The sequence below is a fragment of the Magnolia sinica genome, chromosome 16 (assembly GCF_029962835.1).
Source record: "Magnolia sinica isolate HGM2019 chromosome 16, MsV1, whole genome shotgun sequence".
NCBI lineage: Eukaryota > Viridiplantae > Streptophyta > Magnoliopsida > Magnoliales > Magnoliaceae > Magnolia > Magnolia sinica.
In genome coordinates this window covers 22,528,629-22,546,898 of record NC_080588.1, presented here as the reverse complement: position 1 = coordinate 22,546,898, position 18,270 = coordinate 22,528,629, and the positions used below count along the sequence as shown (strand labels likewise).

The window sequence follows — 18,270 nt, the reverse complement described above, 5'->3', positions numbered from 1 at the left end:
ATACTTCTCAGTGGGCACTATTGCAACAACAAAATTAGATTTGATTCTCCCTATCTTTCCACTTCAACTGGATTCATATGAAGCATAAAAGTGATGGACGGGAACTCTCATTGTCAGTCTAACAAATTAACGAAGGTAAAGTAACGAAAGTCTAACAAATTATTCTCTCACTCCAGTTGGCCGCTCTCCAAGCTCGACTTAAGAGTTTGCCAGAATCGTCTCAACCATACACTCAACCACTTGCTCGAGCTCTCCTTCTCTCTCAGCACCAACAATAATGTAACTCTATAACTCCATCTAATACTATATATATATATATAAATTATTAATTGAATATTTGATCTCAGATATAAATTGGGTGTGGGTTATCAATCGTTGATCCCTCTTTTTATCCTCCATTACCTGACAAGTCAGGGGTAGTAAAAAAATAAGAAACAAGGGCCCAACCGGGTTCGAACCGGTGACCTCTTGATCTGCAGTCAAATGCTCTACCACTGAGCTATGGACCCTTGGTTTTGATTGGTTGATCTTCTATAAAATATAATTAATAATTTCAAGAGTAATCAGAAACCAGGCAATCCACCATTATCGGCCATCGCAATCAAGTAATCAACTGAATTTTTTTAATTTTTAATTTTATTTTTTGCAATGAAAAATTCAAGGTGGACCACTTGATGAAGGGACTAGATCTAACACGAACGTGCCACTTAATGAAGGAATATCTAAGGGAGGTTGAAACTTCTGCTGCCAGGATGTGTGCTTTTAAGTATCATCGCTTTTCATTGACAGTTCAATCATCCTGACCATTGTCATGGGGTTGTACCCAAATCCGGACCACCTTTAAACAAGGGTTATAGATCACCCAACGATTGCATTCTGGTTTCGGGCCAGCTTTTGTGGACAAGAGATGAGTGCATCCACCCATACGCGATTTACTAAGTCAACATCCTATAAAACCAAAGCGGTGTTTCTCCTACAAGCCCATGGCATACATGCACATCAATCCTGACCGTCCAGATCACACGGCTCTTAAGATCATCCAATTTAGTGTTAATTTCGGGCTACACCGTTCTTTTGTGGAGCCCGCCACTGAACGGTCTGGATTGCTGATCATGCCCCCATCCCCTGAGCTGCCTGGGGATGAGGATCTTAACCTTCAAACAGAACATATGATCCTAGCCGCTAGTTTCTTCTGTTGAACCTATTCTCAACCTAAGCATCCATTGGAAGGTCACTATCCGTGCACTAAGACCATTAGTTTTGTGTGCTTTTCAAGTGCAGTCCACCCACGAACAAAAGTCACTAGATGGACGATGTAGATCCACCATCGGACATGGTCCCGAGTCAATTACTGGACAACATTCCAGTGGCACGAAGTCAAAGATGCATTCTGATGCAGACATGAGCATGGCTCGATCATTCCTCTTTAATCACGAGTCTTCCCATCCCACTCCAAGATGCAGCTTTTCCAAAAAAAAAAAAATAATAAAATAAAATAAAAAACAAAAAAGAACAAAAAAAAAAGAAGTGGAAAATAGAAAAGAGACTTAATGTAGGGATATGTACCATATTACGTTTTGTGATTTTGTTTCAAACAAATCATTTCACGTTGCTATCCATTGGAATTTTTTAGTGTAATTTGTGACAATTTGATTTCCCTATTGAAAATTTTGGTATTTGTTCACACTCCAAGTATAGTGCTGTGATGTAGTAATAATCTCAGTAAGACCGAGGTCGAATCCATAGGGACTGAACCTTGTACGTAATCTAGGAGTAACTAGAACTAGAACTAGAAGAATATGTAAACTAAATCAGAAGAATTCAAAAGAATAATGGTGAATTATTAAATTAAAACTTATAAAATTCAAAGGTAGGAAACTAAGGTTTCCAAGGATCCACTTGTAGGGATCAGGGAGATCTATGGTTGATTCACTAACACAATTGGATTTAGAGTCCTATCTTCATCCAGTTGGAAGATAATTCATTAAAATTCACATCTGAACTTCCTTTGATATAGTTTTCAATGAATGATAGGTATGAGAATTAGAATTGATTCCATCACAAAACCATGCCCATGAGACAAAGTAAACAACAGAATTTAACCAATGCACAACCAATTTAAAAAAGTTATGAACGTTAGGAAGGATTCCATCATCCAATCATGTCTATGAGACGATGGTGAACAACAAAGTTCCTACGCTCACAACCTCGATACATGCACAGAATATACTCAAAGCTATCGCAGATCTATTATAATTTAAGCCACAACAAACTATTAAAAACTATGAATATTCCTTATAATCAAACCGAAATCAAAGAGAGTTCATCTTAAACATGAATCAAAGGCATAGAGAGTGTCTCATCACGCTACAAGCTTCACCTCTTAGCGCCAGCTAAGAGGTTTAGCCGATCATAATCATGACAACTAAAATCTTTTAAAGGAAAGACAAAGAAAGCAACGTAGGAAGAGGAAGAAACTCTAGCCGTCCCACGTCCTCTCTGTCTCTTGCTTCTCATTCACGTCCACAGCCACCCACACATCTCTCGATTCCAAGATGATTCTCCACCTCCCCTCTCTCTCTCTCTCTCTCTCTCTCTCTCTCTCTCTCTCTCTCTCTCTCTCTCTCCTTTTATAGCATGATGTAGGGAGGTCGGTTGACTGCTGGAGTCAGTGGCGTGCATAGCTAACCAACTTTATATGGGGCCCACACACGTGATGCACGTGCACATGCACCATAGCAGGTCCACGCGCACCATATAGAAGCACCGGATTTCAATTTCAACGCAACCAACTTTACTTTCTTATATTCTAGCACATCCATGTAATCAAAATACTGATCTACTTCAGCTAACCAATTAAGGAAGTCTTCTATATACAATAAGTCATTAACATTAAGAAGGTTGTTGTTACCTTAATAGTCTCTTTCAGCACGATCTATTCGATCGTCTCCATGGACCGGCCATTGGACAATGACGCCATTGACGTCCTCATCATTGGAGCTCAATTCATTTGGGATAGACCCTACGATTTACATCCAGAAGCCCTCTACGAAAATTAAGGTTGTGTGGTACAACAATCACGAGCGGCTAAGCATTGCCTTGAGCGCAGGGTAGATTAGCTCATCCGCAATACGGTCGAGAGTTGTCTGCAACCCTTGTATGGTCAACTGACTCTCCCGATGAAAAGCTTTCATTCTCTTCGATGGATAACAAATTTCTAAATCGCTATCCATAGGATTTTGGTCAATTCCCTCATTAGTTGCCATTGGCACAAGGGGAGTCCTTGCTCTAATACCAATTGACGCAGGGAGGGACGTGATGAGGTCTATCTCCGTCTTCTTTACGGGATATCTACTTTGAATCCACAGACCTCTCTGGACTCCTCACGTAGCTTCCTTGAATCCATGAGGAATAAAAGTAAAAATTATTTCTAATAAATTCAAAATACCTTTATTAATGATAAAAAATGAAATTACAACTCTTTAAATAAAGAACTCAAACCTAGGACAGAGTTTTAGACTCAAACACCCCAAAAATGTGACTTATTATAAATATTAAATTTATTATTTATAGATGACATCTATTCCTTATAGACTTCATGGTTTTCAGCCAAAAATAGTAAGTGTTTGTTCACAAACCCAAGTACAGGTTTGCGATGTAGTAATAACTCGATGAGAATGAGGTCGAATCCAACAGGGAATGGGGATCACGGTCTAGAATATCTTACTCCTTATCACCCCAATTTGTTGCCATTCCCCACTTCTATATGAGCAATGATGATGATTATAAAAAAATCTCAAACCTTGGATAGACGTGTCGTCACATACGTCGTTTGCTATAATTTAGGTGGAGGTTATTTTTACTCGTATAACTGCTCTGAGCCCGTTAACTCATACATCAACTAATTGTATTTTATATATATAGTTACTCGATCGCTATCGGCTGCAGAGAAACAAGTCATTGTGGCGCAACCACTACAACAATGCTAGTCAGCGACCGATGCTCTTGAAATTCCCAATGTGCAGATTGTGGATTCTAAGGACGCGATCAACGTTAAGGCTCTTCATTCTCATGCTTCTTCTTAAGTTATGACTCTTGTTACAAAGTCTAAATATATATTCGATCTTCCCAGACGCTGCATATTGGTGTCAATTGAGAAGAAGATGATGATGAGCATCCCTTAAGTGCCACACCTTGGGGCTCAAACAGAAGATCGTCTCCTTGACCTATACCTTTATCTATCCAGCAGCTTCCTCCAACCATTGAAGAACCACTTCAACTAGATGCATCACATGAGGTGATTATCCATGATCAGGCAGTAAAAGAGACTCCTGCAACTGATGTCTCTCTACCTAGCTCGGTCCCAATTCCTTTATCAAAGCCAATGGTTGTGGATGATGCCTCAACCTCTTCTGCAACAACTGAAGACACCCTACCAGTTGAGGATATCCTCTCCTCCCTCGAACGAGCTCTTGCCAATGATATTAGTGTGGCTAAGTCCCATTCCTTCTCGACTAAATTGTAAAGCCTCAAAGAAGAACTCCATACCCTTGTAAATTCAGGAATATCCAGGACTATGTCTGTCGAGATGATTGATAGGCTCACTTAGCTAATCGATCAATACAAGGCTTTCTCTTGTTTTGACCCGAATCTCATGCCCAAATTACCAACCCTCAAGGATTTCTTGGGATATGTTAAAGAGAAATACGAGCTCTGCACCATCATTAGTCACTTCAAGACTGAGCACGTAATAAAGGAATCCTAGATTGCCACCGCCCAGGATATCGTAACTAAATTATCGGCCAGCCACACAGAATTGAAAACATCTAAGGCCTAGTTAAAGGAAATGAGCATACGAATCATTGCTCTGGGGGCAAAGCTGATGACTCTGAAGATAAACTTTGAGGAGAGGAGTGTTGAATATGATCAATAGAAGAAAACGGTCGAGGATTTGGCAACTTCTCTAAGACCCAAACAATAAATATCGGCCGAATTCGTCGAGCAGTTGCTAAACATGAAGTTGCTTTGTGCATGATGAAGGGTTGATTGGAAGAGGTCAAAGTATTGATCCATCAATTTTCTTCCTTTGACTTGTAACTATCAAACTCTTATAACCATGACCATTCATTAATACAATCAGTCGCTGATCCCTCTATTTATCATCGGTCACCTTACTTAGTATTTTCTTTCTTTTTTTATTCTTCATAACCAACTGATGATGTAACATACAGAATTCGAGGAGTCGTGCATGATCCTTCAAAATAAAGACTATGATGGTTGCACGTTCTTAGTTTCTTAGAACACGAAGTGTCTTTTTCTGCCATAACTGCACCAAATGTGGGCCCCTGAATTATGTATTTAAACTGCCTTGGATTCCATCCCGAACTCACACTGACATCAATGTAAACTTTCTAGCTTCCTACCCTTGCAACCATGGCTTCAAACTCCTTTTCATTCCTCAATGACACAAAGTGCTATTTGCAAGAAATTTTTGACTGAGGTCTTGCCAACTTCAGCCAATCTTCTCTGATCTTCAATGTCAATCACTTCGTCAAGGAGGCCTCAGAAGTGCCCGAATCAAACACTATGCTAGAAGACTTTCTGTAAACGTTAAAGCGTCTGTATTTGATCAAGAATCGCTACTTCCAACTCATCTTTGAATCCAAGCAGCTTGACAGATATATGCAACAACAAGCTACAGCCACGGAAGATTCCCTGGTAGTTAATGAAGCTTATGAGCTGGCCTGGGGCAAACGATTACGGTGGAATCGAATCCATCAATTCAATCGTACTATGCTCTGTGTGCAACAGGCAGAACGCACTACGTTGTTAGGGGACATTAAGGAGAAAGAGTGCTCCTTTCTTAAGGATTTAGTTGTTCCCGAGGATCTACTCTCCTTGATTCACAAATCGCTACTTACCAGGCTCGGTCGAAGATGAGCCTGGCTGGGAAAAGAGAGGTCGAGAACCAAGTCTTTACTCATGGTATCCGCATCAACCAATTCCTACACCTTCTACCCATCCTCATTGAGAAAGGAGTTGACTAAAAATCAAACCAGGAACAAGCTAAGGCCAAGAAGTAGCAACTCCTTGAGGAGTTCAAGTGGATAAATGCTAAAAATACCTGAACACCTAAACCGCTCAACTGTTTTGTTTTTCTTTTTCCTTTTGCTTCTATAATGCGGCCAATGGCCAACCTGCTTTCAAATAAACTGTCTTTTTATCAATTTTCATGTTATTTGTGTACTTTTCAAGATTCATTTTGCTCTATATCATAGAAAGACATATTCAATGGATTATCATTTTAGGATATGAAATATCTACCTTACGACTATGATCGATCATAGCTCAAGGCATTTAGGGTGTTCGACCAACTTAAACTGCTCATTACTAAGACATGGGGTGTCATGCCCCAAACTCAGAAACCGGGCTCACAGAATTTTCGATCGCCGAATCCGGCGCCGACAGCCTCCGTAGTGCCCAATTCTCGGCTTCTAGTACCAATATGCCAGATTACGATCCCGGGACCCTACAAGGAGGATTTTTAATATGATTTTTTTTGTACAAGAGCATAACCACAAGCATAACCAAGTCACAAAACAACATTACCACATATTCACTATATCAAAAACTTTGAGTACAATGCGGAAAGGGAAATACAAAGATAGACAAAAGCTCCAAGATGATCTGTCACACGCTCTTGCCTCAGCACTGCTGCTATCCAACGTCACCTGCACGCAATGGTCGTGCATAAGCTTACCAAAAGCTTAGAGGGTGGTGTAAGTGTGTGCTTAAGGAAAGAGCTAAGTGTGCAATATCAGAGTAATGCAAAAATATGCTAGTAAGTCCATAAATACTATCAGTCATGCCAAGGCTATGCGATGCAAGGCATGAATGCTATCGGCCATGCGATGCTATGCATGAATGCTATCAGCCATACCAAGGCAATGCGATGCAAGGCCTATGTAGCCAAATGTCATATGCGAGATGCAATGTAAGCATGCCAGTCCTTATCTGACTCCACATAACAATACAGCTCATCTTTGAAATATCACCGGGGTCTAGTACACTCCATACCAGATTGTCACCCCATCACGTGCAATAAGGTGAGTGGAAGAGTCCTCACTATCCTCCTGTCAATATCGGGCCTAACTCGTCGATAGTGGACCCATTCCTTGAGCTGGTCAAACTCAGCCTAGCTTTTCCCCCTCCTCTCAGGCGGGTAAGGACTACCCCCTTCCAACCGACCATGACACAGTGGGAAGTGCGGCCTCTTGGTATTCGACACTTGGCGCTCATGCATCCACTCGGTCTAGATGTTGGAGCAACCTCCTGGTACCATAAGGGTTTAGGGAATTTCACCCAGGGACATTTATCGTGCCCCATGTAGAGAAAATATTTTATGTGTCCAATCTTGCCATCGATGATATGCTTGTAAAGGTTACGGCCCTGATGTCGCTAGGGCATATAGTAGTCATGTCACATAATGTAAGATGTATGAATTACACTATCTAGTCATACAACAATCCTACGTGTGCTACACGCTCATATGGGGCAACTCCGCCTATCAGGGAGTCACATAAACAATCTGCCCAATGGCATATGCTATGATCAATCACTCCTCGTATCAAGCATGCATATGATGCATATGGGCATGTATCATGAAGTCATACTAAGCATGTTATACTATGATAAACTCTCCTTATAACAAGGATGGGCCTAGACGGCCTTCTCATATCAAGGATGTGCCTAACAATTATGGGGGCCCAATGATTTGGTTAGCCCACTAAGGGAAGATGAGAATGGGCCTAACAACAGGCCTTAGGGAGGGTTATAATGTGGACATTTAAGCACCATTGCTCTTACAATGTAGACATTTAACCATCATTGCTTCCAAGGCATGGCCCATTATAATACCAAGTAGGCAGATAAATGGGCATCATAAGCATCATGGTGAAATCACAATCTCATATACATCACATTAGGCCTCAAACAAGGGCCTCACATACATCTCAATGGGCCTCGCTCATGGGCCTCATACACATTACAATGGGCCTCACATGTACATCACATTAGGCCATATCTAATGGGTCTCAAATACATCACAATGGGCCACACCCATGGGCCTCAAATACATCACAATGGGCCACATCCATGGGCCACATCCATGAGCCTCAAATATATCACAATGGGCCACACCCATGGGCCTCAAATACATCAGATAGGCCACACCCATGGGCCTCAAATACATCACAATGGGCCACACCCATGGGCCTCAAATACATCACAATGGACCTCATACCTGGGCCCTCAAATACATCACAATGGGCCTCATACTTGGGCCCTCAAATACATCAATTAGGCTTACACAGTAGGTGGCCCTTGCACAGCCAGCAGGTGGGCCCTGCACGCTGCAGGTGGCTTGCACGCTGCAGGTGGCCCTGCATGCTGCAGGCGGATCCTGCAGATGGACAACGTGCATGAAACACATACATCATGGTGGTCCCAACCATCCAGACCACTGGACGGTGTGGATATAAGACACATGCATCCCATGTGGGTCCCACCATCCCTGTTGGACAGTGCTGGACCCCACACGTGCCAGGTGGGTCCCACCGTCCAGTTGGGTGGATAGTGAGGATATAACACATACCTCATTATCAGACCCACAAAACTTGCTGATGTCAATACAGCAACTATATAGCTGGTGTAAGGTACTCCAGCCAATTCGCTTCCACATCAGGTGGGTCCCATGTGTGGAGTCCGCATCCAGCTAGGCTAGATGGCTAGGATAGAACACGTACATCATGGTGGATTCCCATCATCCAGCAAGCTGGACAATGCGAATACACAATACATTCATCAAGGGGGCCTCACAACCCACCATCCAAGGATGGATGGTGGATGATGTACATGCATCAGGTGGGTCCACATGTGTGGCCCACCAATCAAACTAATATTTGTATTTTCCCTTTATCAGGGTCTGTCCAAAATGGACGGCCAGGGTGGGCCAGTTCGCTGGACGTCAGCAAGGTGGGCCCGATCATGGACAATGTAAACAAAACTAATGCATTATGATGGTGGGCCATCAATAGGGAGAGAGAGAGAGAGAGAGAGAGAGAGAGAGAGAGAGAGAGAGAGAACGTGAGGCGGGGGAGCTCCGCCACTATGAGCTCCCCTAAGGCTTATACAACACATACATTGAGATGGTCCCCAAACACGTGGGCCCTCAATCATAAAATCAAGGGTGGAAATCCTTTTCCCACCCACAAGATCAAGGTTTAGATGACCTTTTTACAATAGGAAAAATAAACATAATGATGGGGTCCATGGAGAATGGCCCCATCATGGGATGAACATATGAATCATGGTGGGCCATCGGCCACACCTAGGGTCTAAAGTAGGATCCATACCATCAATCGGTAGGCCCCACTTAGTCCATCGCTAAAATTACGATCTAATCCTATAAAACACCTACCGATGGTCTTCTTTTTTTAGCTCCTTGGACTCCTTAGCTCCTAAGTTGTCTGTTTGATGGAGGATGATGAAGATTGAAGGGTTGGATGGTGAGATTTGGGGGTAGGAAGTGGGCCTACACTTAGTTTTTTTCTCTCCTTAGGATTTTTCTCTCATGGTTGCTTAGAAAATGAAGGGAAATAAGATAGAATGAGTGAGAGATAGGAGAGAGGAATGGGTGTTGTAAGAAGAAATAACATGGAGGGTATGGGCTTGGTTGACTTTTGGGTGAGAGAGGAATGAGTGTTAGGCCTTGTTGGTAAGAGAGGGATGGACTAGGTATGGGTTATACTTGACTTGTACTTGATTGATTGATGTGATATTTGCATAGAGATTCTCTCAGGATTCACAATATACGGCATTTTCTCGAAATATATGCGGGCCCACAACTCCTAGCCTGAGTATCGCATCATTATGCAAGACACGGCATTGGAACCGCGATGACGGTGCGATCGTTAGGGTACAAGTCTCGGGTTGAGTCGACTCAGATTTACGGGATGTGACTTAGGGTCATGCGTAAATGCCGATTACAGGTTACGGGTTGTCAGAATTTGATCAGGAGGATTGCAAAAGTCTAAGGAACGGTATGGTCTAGGTTACGGGCCTTACATGGGGTTGTCAAATGACTCTCCTTTTTCGATTGAAGTTGTATTGTTTCATGTTTTGTTGATGTCCCTCCTCGACCAGACTTTTTCTTCACAATTCGATTGCCCAACACTTAGTTTTTTATACATAATCATTTGTTGACTAGACTGTAGTGAATACACGCCACTTTCCAAGGAAACCTTATTTATTTCTGTTGTGTATTCCAAACTTTTAGGAATCGAAATGGCACCCTAACTTCTTAAGTTGAGTGTCTCAACCATCGTACCCTATACAATGCAAGCATTTATTACTCCTAGGAATGCTTATAAAAGCATCACTCATCTGGATTTACATTATATCTTCGACTTCCACTCGACAGTGAGCCTCGACTTCCATGGCCTCTACCTTATTTTTCTCACAATCATTGATCATTATGAAGGAGATATTCGAAGAGGGGATTGAACACTTCTCTTGTTCTCCTCTCCTTCACAACATTTATTCATTTACAATGGATGTCGCCGAGGATGCAAAGACTGATGAACCTCTATGGAAAATCCTAGAGGTTCTTTCCAACTTGCAGCGCCTTGGGGATATCTATTCCAAAGCTGATTTAGAGTTACGATAGTGGGCCACTCTTCTAGAGGAACAATCGGTCATATGTGTTGAGCCCAAAACCATCTCGGCATGCTATGACGTTGCATGAAAGGACTAAATGCACTGGGCTCATCGACATCATTTTGATAAGGCAATGTTGCAATTGCTAGAGGCTCGACACAATGACCTCTTCGCTGATCTCTCGGTGGCTACGTGCCTCTTTCTATGGAAGGATCGACCATACTCCTAGGAGCTCATGACCTTCACTGAGTCCCAAATAGAGCTTTATCGAACTCCTAAAGAGTCTAATAGGTCTGAGAAGATAAGGTATGAGCAAGAGGTTATAGCAGTCATCCGATGCCTTAACGTGGTGATAGACCTTCTTTGTCAGACCACGGTCAAGCACTCATCATGTAAAAGCAAGCATGCGCAGGCCAAGGAGGCATAAGAGTTGGCCACTAAGGAATTCAAAGAGTTTAAGGAAGCCTACCTATGAAATGGTTGATTGCCCGATTACTTTTCTTTTCCATTTTCTTCTTTTTTTATTTGTGTAATTAAGCAGCCATTAATTTAAGGCCTCTTTACATGTAATACAAATTTGTTTGCATTTATCTGTTGCTTGTGATAGGACACTATAATCCCTATCTTATATTTATTTGTCCTGCTCTTGCACTACTTCCCATAAAGAGGGATAATACGTTTTTAGGAAACGACATCTAATTAGAGAGCCTTTGTGACTTTTTTGTTTATACCTTTTAAGATATAGGCTCCACCCTTAAGAACCTGAACAACAATATATGGTCCATCCCATGTGGAAGACTATTTTTTTACCCAAAGTATGGTCTATGTACTCGATTGGCAATACGACTTTCCAAACCTTGTCTCCCTCTCTGAAGGGCTTCTCTTTTACTCTCTTGTTGTACGCTCGAGCAACGGTCAATTTATTAGCAAAGATGGAATTAAGGGCTTTCATTCGGGTTTCCTCAAGCCTTTCGAATTCGACCATCATCGCCTCCATAAACTCAGGAGGGATTAACTTAGCTTAATGGGTAATCCTCAAAGATGGCACCATGACCTCCAGAGGTACCATTGTATCATGTCCATGTGTTAATGCAAATGGACTCATCCTAGTACTAGTGCGAGATGAGTTTCTGTATGCCCAGAGCACCTCAGATAGTTTCATATGCTATTCTCGAGAATTTCTCTCAATCATCTTTCTCAAGATGTTCTTAATCACCTTATTACTAGCCTTGGCCTAGCCATTGTCTTATGCATAATACGACATCGAATCTAGAATCTCTGAAAGAGGCATTTTCTTACATAAAAGTACCCTTTCAGAGCCTCCTTTTCGTAAATCGATTGTACTTCCCGCCCTTACTCAATTCCTCATCGGATGAGGAATTGCGGGTGGGTATAACTCACTTTTAACTACAGTTAATATAGTCCACCCTTATTCAATTCCTTATTGGATGAGCAATTGCAGACGATGATAGTTTACTTTTAACTACTGTTAGTATAGTCCACCATTGCATTTCCACATAGCCAACTTTTTTTCACGGCACTCAATAATTGGCTCCCATCGATTCAAGTTTGGCTTACCCACATAAAGAGGCAGATCGAGATAAGATGTAGAAAAAAAAATTATCCCATACTTATCCTCCATGGCCCTCATCTCCTTTGTTGAAAATGTTGCACCTCGATCTATGGTGATTGACTCTAGAATCTCAAACCAATGGAAAATGTTACTTTCGACGAATTCCATGATTTCTCTATGGCTGACCCCTTTCATGGGCTTTGCCTCTACACATTTTGTGAAATAATCAGTTTCCATGATAATAAATGAATCCATACATGTCAAAGGTGGGTGGATCTGACCTATCAGATCGATTGCCCATCCTCAGAAAGGCCAAGCTAGTCGATTGAATGGATTTCAGTTGCGGGCACGTGTTGAATTGGCCCGTTCTTTTAGCAAGCCTCGCAACCTTTGGTATATTGGATGCAGTTGGCCATTATCGTTAGCTAAAAATACCCATAATACCTAATTGTAAGCCTTATTTTTCTTCTTGCTTGGTGGGCCCCATTGCTAATAAGGCTTCCTTTTTAAATAAACATCAAAGCAACACTCCATTGGCCCCTTTTCTAGATAGTTCATTATCAAATATGACATAATTAGTGGCCAATCTCCTCACATCCCTACTGAACTTAGTGCGTGGGATCTGAAGGTAACCCATAAGACGGGCTCTCCAATCTTCTTCTTCTAACTCTACCTGACATATCTTCATAACAACTTCCCTTTTGAAAAATGATGGTAGAGATCTCCTCTGGATACTAATCGTTCTTTCGGCCAATCCCCCTCAAGACATCGAACCCTGCCACTAACTACGACATTTTGTTAGCGTCTATGTTATGATCCCCAGTAATATGCATTAGTTCTACTTTCTCAAAATTGTCTATCATTTAAGATGCCAAGGCATAGTATGGTACACTTAAAAAACCATGCCATTTGGTGGATGACTAACTTTGAATCACCCATAATTATCACATTTCTTTCATCCAACTCCATCAATAATTCCAAGCCGATTATCATGGCTTCATACTCGACTTGATTATTAGTGCACTCGAACTCCAATTGGAATGTAAATTCCTACCTATTTTCATTCGGTGCAATTACGATAATCCTAGCTCTTAATGCTTTGTGAGTTTTTTATCCATCAAAGATCAACTTCCATAGAGTTAAATGCATGCAATATAAATCTAAAATACCTAGAGTAATTTGATCTTCCAAGTCAAATAAATGGTCGGCCAAGAAATTGGCTATGGCTGACCTTTTATTGTTTTTTTAGGAACATAAAAAAGATCAAATTCAGATAGATTCAATACCCATTTACCAATTCAAGCATTCAAAATCAGCCAATTCAACATGTATTTCATTAAATTAGTCACTACTATTACATTTACTCTTTCGGCCAGCAAATAATGTCTCAATTTAGTAACCGCAAAGTACAATAATAAGCATAACTTTTCTATGGCAGAATAGCGTCTCTTGGTGTCGAGGGGCATTTGGCGTATATAATAAACCGCACGCTCTTTTCGATCATCGTCATCATGTGTTAGGAGGCTCTGATAGATTCTTCTAATGCTACAATATACAGCTTGAGCGGTCAACCTTCAACTGGCAGCATCATCAAATACTTCTTGATCTTCCCAAAAGCCTGTTAATGCTTTACCTCCCATTTAAATTCAAGCCCTTGTTTCAATTTTACCAATGAAGAAAATATATTGGTCTTCCCTGCATAGTTGGATATAAACCTTCGTATAAAGTCAACCTACCCTAGGAACCGCTACAACTCTGGTTTGTTCCTCGACGGATGAGTGTTTATAATCACATGAACCTTGTTCTGATTGACCTTAATCCCTTGCTAATGCACCAAGAATCCTAAGAAATTACTGGTTGAGACCCCAAAAGCACACTTAAGGGGGTTCATTTTTAACTCATGGAGTCTCATCCATTCAAATAATCGCGCAATTGAGTAATATGATTCTGTACGTCAGCCGACTTTACTACTACGTCGTCAATGTAAACTTCCATAAACCAATCGATCATATCTTAGAATATGGCATTCATCGCCCTCTGATATGTGGCCCCTAAGCTTTTAAGCCCAAGGGACATTACCACCCAATAATAAGTCCCTAGAGGGCCTCGACACCTAAATGCCATTTTTAGCATATCGTCTAGTGCGATATAAATTTGATTGTACCCAGAACGGTCATCCATGAAGGACACAACTCGATGCCCAACAACCCTATTGATCAGTTAATCGGCCACCAGCATTAGATATTTGTCCTTCCACATTGCTAGGTTTAAATTTCAAAAGTCCATGCAAACCAACAACTTACCATTCTTTTTTATGACCGGGACTACATTCAAGATTCAGTTGGCATACTAATAGGCCTGATGAAATCAGCCTTTAATATTCACTCGATCTCTTTATTTTTTGTGTTACTTCTGTTGTCATTCACCTGGGTGGCAATTTATGTGGCTGATACCCTTCTTTTGTGGGTAACCTATGTTCAACCAAACCCCATTCGAGTCCTAGCATCTATCTCATAGTAATCCCATGTAAAGCAATCAACAAAATCTTTAAGCATGTTAGTTAGTTGCCTTTTATGTTAGGGCCTAAGCAGATTGCTGATTAACATAGGCTTTGGGTCTTGCTCAGTTCCTAGGTTCACCTCCACCAAGGGATCTTGAACTTGAGTCTGAGAATCCTCTAGCTTATCTAGAGCTTCCCTAAGCTCCGTGTCATCTTTTTTTATTAAGACATCTACATCGACCATGTTCATAAGACAGTTGTCATTGACATCTTTCAGGCTTTCTTTGAGCCTTCTTATTCTGACCATGAAATCAACCTAACGCTGGCTATCTTTTGGTGTATCAATCATGAATTTTTTTTTTCATGGTACAATGTAGAACCGAATAAAAAGGAATACTATCCTTTTACAGGTTATCAATTAAATGGCTCACTTCTGTGATATCTTATATAATGTTGTCTGAATTTTTTTGACAGCTATTCCAGTCGATTGGCCATTCATATTTCTCCTAGTGAACTGAATTGACCCTACCTCTTCGCCATAATAATAGGCTTCATTTATATTTGACATGGCCAAGAAAATTTTATTATCGACCAAAACCAATTCAACTTTATCCTGATTACAGAATATTATGAAATAGTGCAGAGATGATAGAATACATGCAAACGAGTGGATCCAGTCTCTACCAAGTTGAGCATTATAGGTAGACGAGGTATCGACCACAAAAATGGGGCCAACACTATTTTAGTCCCAACAATCGGGTCGACTAGTAGGACCTCATGATTATTTGTAACGTGACCAGCAAGATTATTGACTGTGACCTAAGATGGGATCAAATTGGCCGCTGTCTTCCCCAATTTTGACATCATTCTCAAAGGTAGGAGATTGATAGTAGGCTTATTGTCGACCAGAATCCTGGTGACTGGACAACCTTCAAGATGAGCAAATATATGCAATGGCTTGAGATGCGGCATCATGCCGTGAGTGAGTCTTTCTATGACTACCCTTTCCGACATGGCTCCTAATTCCACTGTAACTGCATTCATATGTGTTGTTTCATCCAATCCAGGTCTCCTTTCAATCATTTCTTCTAATGAAAAAGACACATGTTGTATAACCACAGGAGGGTTGAACTCCTCCACATCGCCCACCATCTTACTTGGTTGGGTAGATTTATCCTGGAAACTGGAAGATAAAGTAAATATCATAATGCAATAGAACATGACAGGTTGAAATGTCCTGAACATAATCTCTGAACTCAGACATTGCCCCCTAGTGTTTTTTAACTCTCTTAATTTGCATATTGGGATTTTGAATGCGGTCAGCACTCTTGTCGGTCACAATACTAGACAATGTGGTCGTAATTGAGACCACTTACAATGCTTCGGCAGTTGCTACTAGTTCGTTCACCATCCACTTATCCCCTATGAAACGTTCATCACTGAGATAATCAGATAGATTATCACAATCGTCTTTTTATTTTGGACTTATTAATCCACAAGATTTTCAAAAATATCAGCATCCTGTTCACACAATATAAGAGGTAGAATCGTTTCGATCATGTTAACAGCTACCTGTTCCTTAGACAAAGGGATTCTTCATAACAGTCATAGTTGCACTACTTTCAATAATGGTATGTCCTTGGCCTTTGTCGAATCTCTCTTCATGGTCTCTTTACGCAACTACAAATAACATTTTAAGTTCGAGTCAATGCTTGTGGTACTACCAAGAATTTAAGATCCTCTCCCTTCTTAAAGAATTTAAGCAGCTCGCGTTGATATTATCCTAGACCATGTTCCTGAATACAGCAAATTTGTTAGTTGAATGGGAACGAGTTTCGTGCCATTTACAGCATTCCATTTTTTGTAATTTGTTGGCCGAAGGTATCTTATAATTTATGGGAATCTTGATGAAATTTTCACCCAACAAAGTTTTGAATATCTCATTGGCCTGTGTGATATCAAAAGTGTAAAGTTTTTGGGCCTTTTGCAGTCTATTTTTCCTTGACCAGCACCGAACAAATGAGTGGCTTTTTAACACCACATTAGCAATCACAACCTCATAATTTAAGTCACAGTAATAAGTCCCAATTGACGAGTTCTTTTGCATAACGCCTTCTTATAGGAGTTCTTCATACTTGGAGACCTTCCTAGTTAGGTGTACAGGTCCATGAACACTGTCCCAATGAACTTCTTATAAAGTTTGTACTCAAGCCCATCTTGTGTAAGCTACACAAATTCAACTTCGGTCATAATAACCTTACATCAGCTTTTACCCTTTAAAATTGGGTAATATAGTTCTTGTAGGTTTCTCCTAATAGTTGTCAGAAACAGGTAAGATCCACCATAGTTATTTCCCTATTCTTAGAGAAAAATTAAGCATGGAATTTTTCTTCCATTTCTTGCCAAGTATGAACCAAATTTGACAATAAATTGGAATACCATGTGAAAGCTATGCATATTAATGAGTGCCGAATAATTACAATTTATGATAGTCATTGTTCACTAACTCGCCACACTGCATAGTGTTCACAACCTCAAGTGCAAGGTCACGATGTAGTAATAACTCAATGAGACCGAGGTTGAATCCACATGGACTTATATGTGTATTTTTCTGAAATAAACTAGAACTAGGAACTAGGAACTAGATTTAAGTAATAATCTAAAGAATTGAGAGATCAATTATTTAACAATAAAAAATAAAAGGGAAACTAGGGCGCCAAGGATCCACATGTAATTATTAAGATGCTACCTTGATTCAAAGAGTTGCAGCTGGAATTAGATTCCTATCCTATCTAGTTGGATGATAGAGCAGTAAAAACCCAAAAATCTGAATTTTCCATCAATATAGTTCTCTCATGAAGAATTCATGTGATATTCTCAAGGATTTCAACCATCCACCATGCCATAGACTATGATGAATCACGAAATTTATAGATCACACACTTCTCAAAATAGATTAAGAAGATATTTAAAGCTATCACAGCATTTATTGTTATTTGAGTTACAATAAACCATAGAAAATTGAAAATATTTCTTTAATCAAACTATAAATCAATAGGAATTCAACATATACTTGAATCAAAGCAAGAGAAGCATCAAAATAAACTACAACTTCACCTCATAGCCCTAGTTAAGAGATTAGCTAGTCATAGCTAACTCCAAAACAAAAGAAAATTTAAAAGATATACTAGAATCCATGAAAAAATCGAAGTAGAAGAACATTATCGACACTTCACTTAGGCTTTCTCTCCCTTTCCAAACCCTAAAAGATGATTTGGAATAGCCTAAGAACTCCTTTAAATAGTTTTGCAACTCAAACCTTTGCACAAACTTTGAAAACGTTCACAAACCGCCTCAAATTTACAAACTTTGGACATGTTCCTAAAATAAATTTTCAGAACTTTCATTTTTTAAACTCGGAGTTTCAGAATATGTTTTTTCTAACCAATTATCGGGATTCATTTTCTTCACTTTAACTCTT

General features: G+C 40.4%; 1 non-coding gene across 1 annotated transcript; it reads right to left on the bottom strand.

The window, feature by feature from the left end:
* Positions 1-437: 437 nt before the first annotated feature.
* On the bottom strand, positions 438-509 carry TRNAC-GCA (transfer RNA cysteine (anticodon GCA)). The gene has a single exon. It is a non-coding gene; the product is annotated as a tRNA-Cys (tRNA).
* Positions 510-18,270: the final 17,761 nt, after the last annotated feature.